The sequence below is a fragment of the Microtus ochrogaster genome, unplaced genomic scaffold, assembly GCF_000317375.1.
Source record: "Microtus ochrogaster isolate Prairie Vole_2 unplaced genomic scaffold, MicOch1.0 UNK18, whole genome shotgun sequence".
Lineage (NCBI taxonomy): Eukaryota > Metazoa > Chordata > Mammalia > Rodentia > Cricetidae > Microtus > Microtus ochrogaster.
In genome coordinates this window covers 2468446-2476421 of record NW_004949116.1, presented here as the reverse complement: position 1 = coordinate 2476421, position 7976 = coordinate 2468446, and the positions used below count along the sequence as shown (strand labels likewise).

The 7976-nt window shown below is 43.6% G+C and overlaps 1 pseudogene; it reads left to right on the top strand.

The window, feature by feature from the left end:
• Nucleotides 1-4046: 4046 nt before the first annotated feature.
• Nucleotides 4047-4790, top strand: LOC101996566 (annotated as a pseudogene).
• The last annotated feature ends 3186 nt before the right edge of the window (nt 4791-7976 follow it).

Genomic DNA, 7976 nt, shown 5'->3' with positions numbered 1-7976 from the left:
TAAATAGATAAATAAATAAATAAACCACCAATGATATCCTGAAACTAGAAAAAAACCATCCTGAGTGAGGTAAGCCAGGCACAGAAAGACAAACATTGTATGTACTCACTCATAAGTGGATATTAGACGTAAAGCAAAGGATCACCAGCCTGTACTCCATGACCCCAGAGAAGCCAGGGAACAAGGAAAACTGCAAGAAAGACATACATGGATTCCCCAGGAAGGGAAATAGATAAGAACTCCTGTCAAAATTGGGAGCATGGGGGGAGGAGGAAAAAGGGAGGGCAGAAAGGGAGAGGGAGTAGGGAAGTGGGGAGAACATGAGGGAACTGGATGGTTGAGATGGGGGAAGGGGAGAGAGATAGACAGAGACAGAGAGACAGAGACAGAGAGAGATAGAGAGCAAGGAAAGAGATATCTTGATTGAGGGAACTATTATGGGGCTAGTAAGAAACCTAGCACTAGGGAAATTCCCAGGAATCCACAAGGATGACCCCAGCTAAGACCCTAAACAATAGTGGAGAGGATGCCTGAACTGGCCTTGTCCTGTAATCATATTGATGACTTCCTTAATTGTCATCATAGAAACTTCATTTAGTAACTGGTGGAAGCAGGTGCAGAGATCCACAGCTAACACTGGGTCAAGATCCCAGAGCCCAGTCAAGGGGAGGGAGAAGCAATAATCTGAGCAAAGGGGTCAGTCAAGACCATGATGAGGAAACCCACAGAAACAGCTGACCTGAGCTAGTGGGAACACACTAACGCTGGACTGATAGCAGGGAAACCTGCATAGGCTCGAACTAGGCCCTCTGAATGTGAGTGACAGTTGTGTGGCTGAGGCACTCTATGGGGTCACTGGTATTGGGACCAGGATTTATTCCTAGGACTTGAACTGACTTTTTGGAGTCCATTCTCTTTGGAGGGATAGGTGCTCAGCCTAGATATAGGGGGAGGGCCTTGGTCCTGCCTCAAGTGATGTGCCAGACTTTGTTGACTCCCCATGGGAAGTCTTACCCTCTCTGAGGAGTGGATGGGGTGAGGTGAGTGGCAGGTGGGGAGAGCTGGAGGAGAGGAGGGAAAAGGGACAGGAAACTGGGATTGGTATGTAAAATGAAAAAAATATGGCTTTAAAAAAATAAAAAAATACAATATTAAAAAAAATATTTCGGGTGCTACCATCAGTTAGATGAACACATGCATTTTTCTGCTCATCCTCACATAGAAATACAAAAACAACAACAACAAAAAAAAAACAGTAAAGCTAAAAATTCCAGAAGGTTCTTCTTAAACAAAACTGGGTCCTGTTGCTCCCTAATCAAATCACTTGGAGCCAAGCCCTCCCCACTTCCCCAGTCTTCACTTGTCTAAGAGGGCTCAGGCTCCATACAGCCTTCCCTCCACTCTCAGATGCCCTTCTGCAGGCCGGGTCCCACTGCAACAACCTCTTCTGGACCAATACTAGTCCTTTAAAATGTAGATGAACTGGCCTCCTTCTGAAGATGTTCCCCACCCTCCCCATCCCTGGAAAGGGACCTCCTCTGATCACCTTGCTGTGTGCTCACCTGGCTCCCTGGGGCTGTGCTGCTCCATCCCCAAGGGAAAGCCAAGAAGGTGCTCACTGGGGGAGTGAGTCTCTGGTAGGGAAATTCCATCCAGGCTGCCCTCTGATTCCCAGCATGCTGTCAGCTTTACACATGCTGATATTCTGGGTCTCCATCCTCAAATGACTCTGTCACAGGGAGACAGTAGTGAAGGTCATGTTAGCAAATATTAATGAACCTCCAAGCAGAAAAATACAGATTACATTGTTTAAAAAACTAATCAACATTACAGAATACTCACATTTATACAGAAAGGTAAAAAAATTGTAAACACCAATAAAATTGATCAACATGAATGTGTATTACCAGGCATGATTTTACACATGTAGAAAAAAATCATAAAAATGGATTATAAAGGTACTTTAAAAGCTCTGTGACAAGTTGAGCTCATAGTGTATTTTTAGGAATAAACATAGACTTAGTAAAACTACCAGGAACAGCCAACTACCAAGAAGCTTTCATCTTGCAACTGTGCCTAGCTTCATAAGTGTAAGAGAGGCACTGAGGAAGGGCTCTGGCTAGCTCATGAACTTGGCTAATAATAATCTATTTTAGGGTTCAGTGGTTTGTGCAATGATTTTTTTATAGCTCTTATTGCCTCATTTTAATAACATTTTTAAAAGTAATTCATAAAAGTTGACTCTGCCTTATTAACAATTTGTTCACTATAACCAAACAGCACAAGGGAATTCTCAGTGGAATTTGGATTCTGCAGAGGAAGTGGGTTCCAAATCTCATTCTAGTAGAAAACCTAAACTTCCTGGGACAGTTGCATTCTTCAGACAGATCTCAGTCCGAGAAGAAAGGACCACGCAGAAACTGTCCTTGGTATGAGAACCTGCCTACTGTGCCAAGAACATGCTTGAGTTTGCTGGGTTGGGCTGACCCTAGCTGTGATATGACCCACTTTCTGTAGGATCATCTTTCTGCTAGTAAAACCATTGATGTGTGAAGATTCGGCACATGGCACCAGTGATGGCAAGGAGAGGTCTGCAGAGACAAACAGGATCGGAGACAGGTAGTGTATCAAAGAAGCACTCCACATTCTTCTGGTGCCAGAGCACATTGGCAGTCTCTCATCACTACCCAGTCTTGTCTCTGTGGCACCCTGTGGTCTCTCACTAATGGATACATCCTCTTTCCATTCTGCAGAGACTGCTGCTCTGCACAGATTCTCTGTTGAACTTTTTCCTTGGTTTAAAGTATCTTTCTCTACACCGGGCTAAGGCCATTTCTAGATCTCTAGCTAAGCCAGTCAACCATCAATCAAACAACCTGTTTATTAACATACAGCACCAAGACTACTGCCTCTGTGGAACCATATCAGATGCCACAGTCAACAGTGACTTCATTACTCTATGTACATTGAAGGCAATGTTGAATATGGCCAGTCATGTTGTCTTATTTGTGTATTTGTGTATCCATGTGTACATGTTTGCATGTGGGGTTCATATATATGTACAGAGGGGGTATGCATGTATGTACAAGTTCATGTGAAGGCCAGAGGTCAACCTAGAGTGTCATTTTTCTTCAGGTGTCATTCATTTTGGTTTCAGAGACAGGCTGTCTCACTTGGCCTGGGATTTGTGCATTAAAGCCAGGTTGATCAGCCAACAAGCCCAGGGATCCTCTTGTCTCTACCTTCCCAGCACTGGAATCACAGGCATGCCCCAGTACACTGGGGTTTTATTTAGGAGTTGGGGATCACTATCAATCCTTGTTCTTGCCAGGCAAATAAGTTACAAATGGAACAATCTCCCCAGCCCTTGTTGTCTTACATTTTAATGCTATAACCATCAAATGCTGTTATTCATGGCCTGCTGTGGTTAGAATTTGAAATACCCCTTGAGGTGCATATGTTGGAAAACTTGGTTCAGAGCTGGGATTGAGCTTTGTAATGAGGCCTACCTAGAGGAATTAGATCACTGGAGATAGGCCTTGCCCTGCCTTGCTCTGGCTCCACTTCCTGTTTTCTTTCGGCTTCCTGGCTACAGGCACAATATGACCAGTTACCTCACTTTATTGATGTCCTACCATCTCCACCAGGATGGACTGTATCCCCTGGAACTGTGTGAGCCAGAATAAATCTTCTTTCTCGGTTATTTTTCTATTCTAATAAACCATCATGACCAAGGCAACTGACAGAAGAAAGCTTCAGGAGGCTTATGGTTCCAAAGGATAAGAGTATATTATGGCAGAGAACATGAGAATAACAAACAGGGATGTTGGTAGGGGCATGATGCTCAGAGCACACATCTTGGACCACAAGCACAAAGCAGAGCAAGAAAACTGGAAATAGTGTGAGGTTTTAAGCTCTCAAAGCCTGCCTCTGGTGACAGACTTCTTCCAGCAAGACCACAACTCCTAAATCTGGCCAAACAGCAGCACCAACTGAAGATAGACTATTAAAATGCCTGAGACACTCTTTTTTTTTTTTCTGCCTGGAACCATGGAGGCTGTGCCGGAGAAGAAAAAGGTTCCTGCTGCACCGGGAACCCAGAAGAAAAAGAAGGTTCCTGCTGCGCCAGGAACCCTGAAGAAAAAGTGAAGAAATTTCGCAGAGTTGAAGGTGAAGCGCCTTCGGAAGAAGATTGCCCTGAAGTCACTGCGAAGGGCCCAGAGGAAGCTCATCTACGAGAAGGCAAAGTACTATCACAAGGAGTACAGGAAGATGTACCTGACAGAGATTCACATGGCCAGGATGGCAAGGAAAGCTGGGAACTTCTACGTGCCCGCAGAACCGAAGCTGGCATTCGTCATCAGAATCCGAGGTATCAATGGTGTAAGCCCAAAGGTGCGCAAGGTGTTGCAGCTTCTTCGTCTGCGGCAGATCTTCAACGGCACCTTCGTTAAGCTCAACAAGGCTTCAATCAACATGCTGAGGATTGTGGAACCATACATTGCATGGGGGTACCCCAATCTGAAGTCAGTAAGTGAGCTCATCTACAAACGCGGTTATGGCAAAATTCATAAGAAGAGAATTGCCTTGACAGATAATCCTTGATTGCTTGATCTCTTGGTAAATACGGCATCATCTGCATGGAGGATCTAATTCATGAGATCTATACAGTTGGAAAATGCTTCAAGGAAGCGAATAACTTCCTGTGGCCCTTCAAATTGTCTTCTCCACGAGGTGGAATGAAGAAAAAGACAACTCATTTTGTGCAGCTTGGCAAAAAAAAAAAATAATAAAATAAATAAAATGCCTGAGACAATCGGGGACATTCTCATTCAAACCACCAGACTCTCTTAAGCTATGGTTTGTTTTACCAAATATTTGATAACAGCAGCAACAACAACAAACTAGCTAACTTGCACTGAATTGACATTCAGTAGAACGAGGAAGTCTTCAGAGATGACTGACGAGCTCTGATCCCAACCATGTGTGGGAAAGACAAGATCCTTTGCACCTGAATGTGTCTGTGTGTTGTTCATTGTTGGCAGCACGAGGCTAGTGATGACGGAGTTACAATGTGGCCATATTCATAAATTTTAATTACTGGAGCGACAAGCACAAATACGGAGAGTGCAAATATCCGCTTTACTCACTTTGGCTTGACTGAGTATTACCTAAAGACTGAACTGATAACTATAATGTAAACTAACTCAAATTTCTAACTTCAAAATTAATAAACTGGGGGAATCGGAGAGGAATATCTGCATTTAAGCATGCTTGTGGCTCAATCATGAGGATCAAAGTTCAAATCCCAACACACAGATCGGGCAGTTCATAAATGCCTGTAACTCCAGTTCCGAGGATCCAATGCCCTCTTATGATCTCAGCAAGCACCAGCACACACACACACACACACACACACACACACACACAAATAAATTAAATAGACTAATATAAAGCATTGGGAAGGAGAGATGGCTAACCAGTTAAGACCATATGTTGCCATTTCATAGAAGGCTCAGAATTACCTATAACTCTAGCTCCAAAGGATTTGATGCCCTCTGCAGGCCTCTGCAGGTACACACACATGCACACACACACACACACACACACACACACACACACACTTACATACACTCATATAAGCATATATACATACATATATACATATACATCATATACATACATATGTGTGTGTGTCTTTTTTTAAGAAATGAGATGTCATAATTGAATTCACAATAACATCAGATTCTGTTCCCAAAAACAAGCAAAGTGTAAAAGCGTGTCTATTCCCAAGGAGTCTTGCCTGCTCAATGCTTCCATGGCTGCATATATGCCTTTGCAGACTTTTGCCCAGAAACCTATGGTGTCCGTAGCTCCTCTGCTGTATTGTCACAAATATGTATTAACCTCAATAATCCTTCACAACTCACTTATTGGTCAATGCCTAAAATGTCTCTTTAGTATTATGTAAAAAAAATAATAAAATATATATGGAATCACATCTTTTAGAAATAACTCAAGATAATATTTGCAGTTTTGAAAACATGTAAAGCCTGTCATGGAAGCCACAGATCAGGTTGAAAACTAAGAGCCCTAACCTCCTAGGGACTCCTCTTCTCTTCTGAATTAAGATGGAAATCCCTCACGGGGATGCAATGGCATCTGTTTCACATCTTTGCTACCTCACATGTGGAAATCATTGAGCTCCCACAACGGGCAGGTGCTTGCATAGTGTGGCTGTAGCATGACACCATTTATGCATGTTAGTGCTGGAGTCTTTCAGGCCTTCAGGTTGATTATAAGGTTCTAAATTGACTTGTAGTTTGAAATTTGCTTCTTCTATGACCTTGGACAAGCCACTTGGTCTTTGTAGGACTCAGTTTATTGATCAAAGTCAGCATAATCTCTTGGAAGTAGTATGATAACCTTGATGTCCGGTACACAGAATGTGTTTCTAAGAATCCAAAACTACATTGCAAATCATTCAGTTTGAAGGTTTGTAGGAGATAAAAGGTTGAAGCAAGATGGTCTGGCTTAGATGGCCCTGCATGGACCATCTACCCTGACCCCATCCCAGCAATACTTCGGTCTCACTTTAGCTTATATTACCTTTTCTACAGTCCTCTTTCGAGAAGGCCTGCCCTTCTCAGAAAGGGAGCCGCTTTCTCCCTCAGAATCAGCTGCTGCTTGATCTGCTGCTCTCTGATGAAATGACCCTGAAGAGACATTGTCTTTGATGCACAGTCCCAGCAGAGGGCTTCTTCCTAAAGACCTGCTTTAGGAAACAGTGAAGTTTTCATTTAAGGACAAAATTTGGTCCCAAGGTTCTCAGCTCTAAGGGCAAGCCCTGGGTTTTATACTGGAGCATCTGGGTAGATTCTCAGCAGGACAGTCTAATACCAACCGGATTTCAGACAATATACCAAGGCTAACAACACAGGGAGGGATCTGGGCAGGAAGATGATGCAGATATCTGTCATTTTATAATATGCTCAACTATTATTGAACATGATGATCTTTTTTTGCCAAACAACCAGCATAGGTTCAGCTATGCCTACTTGCAAAAGATCATCCTGCCTAGGCTCTTGATTATTTCACCCTTTCATAGAGGGGTGGGGAGTGTCTGGAGACCCCCACTAAGTATTTGGCTGCTCCACACCATCCATTGTGTGCAACTCTGCCTTAATTTCCTGGGGGTTGGTGGAAGGTAAAAATATAGCTCGTGAAAGACTGAGGAGAGGTACTCCATCATTGCAGCTATGGAAAAGCCATCATCCCTGCTTTCTATTGTGACCTTTTGGGAAAGATCGCCCACCCTCCAGTAAGTAACCATACAGCTATACTTTGGAAGGGCACCCAATAAACTCATTGTTTCCACAGGGTGAACTTGGGGGCAATGTAGTTGGGTTCTTAGGTAGAGGGGTAGGCATTGTTTGTCTCCACTGGGAAGGAATTTTAGCAACACCTGTGAGTGTCTGGATGGAAATGAAATAAATGAGACTTAGTTGGGTCTGTTTCTGATTCACTCACTCTACACAGAGCTGCCTTGCCTCTTACACAGTTACCTTTGGGAAGCTGCTACACTTTCCAAAATCGTAGAGAAGGGTGAACTTCTAAACCCCAGAAAATTGATGTCATATGAGCTTGACTCTGGAAGGGCTTGCTGCTGTCCTTGGGGTTTGCTCTTTCTTTATCAGGTTATCCTTTGTCTTCTGTGCTGCCTTTCCAGGCAGAGGAATAATCAGGGAGGGCTCGGGTGTTCTATGGACATAAAATTTCTTTTTTTTAAATTTTATTTATTTATTAAGGATTTCTGCCTCCTCCCCGCCACCGCCTCCCATTTCCCTCACCCTCCCTCATCAGCTCAAAGAGCAATCAGGGTTCCCTAACCTGTGGGAAGTCCAAGGACCGCCCACCTCCATCCAGGTCTAGTAAGGTGAGCATCCAAACTGCCTAGGCTCCCCCAAAGCCAGTAC